We start from the raw sequence: 528 nt of genomic DNA on the forward strand, positions 1-528 counted from the left end.
CGGCGTGGCACCCGCATGCAAGCCACACGCGGCTCCACGGTGGCTTCCCTCCCCCCCTCTCTGGAGGGGGGCGGCCCCATCCCATGTGGAGCCGCTAAGCCGCCGGGAAAGCGGCCTCGGTTCCCCGTGGGCGACAAAGACGTCCTCCATGTCGGCAGGTTGCGAGCTGGGCCGCCGGTGAGAGCAGATAACAACCCGGATTGTCGAGGTTGCCGTTGCCTTTGTCCCGTCATACCTAAGCCTGGTCCTTGTTACCTTACTGGTAAGGGTTAGGGACGCTGAGCGCGCTCCATCTTCTCGGCTCTATGTTGGGCTCTCTCTAAACCGGTCCTCGACTTTCGATTTTGCCACGACCGACCGACCGGTCTTCGTAGGTGTCCTCCATGTCGGCAGGTTGCGAGCTGGGCCGCCGGTGAGAGCAGATAACAACCCGGACTGTCGAGGTTGCCGTTGCCTTTGTCCCGTCATACCTAAGCCTGGTCCTTGTTACCTTACTGGTAAGGGTTAGGGACGCTGAGCGCGCTCCAT

Source organism: Rhinoderma darwinii, chromosome 7 (genome assembly GCF_050947455.1).
Source record: "Rhinoderma darwinii isolate aRhiDar2 chromosome 7, aRhiDar2.hap1, whole genome shotgun sequence".
Taxonomy (NCBI): domain Eukaryota; kingdom Metazoa; phylum Chordata; class Amphibia; order Anura; family Rhinodermatidae; genus Rhinoderma; species Rhinoderma darwinii.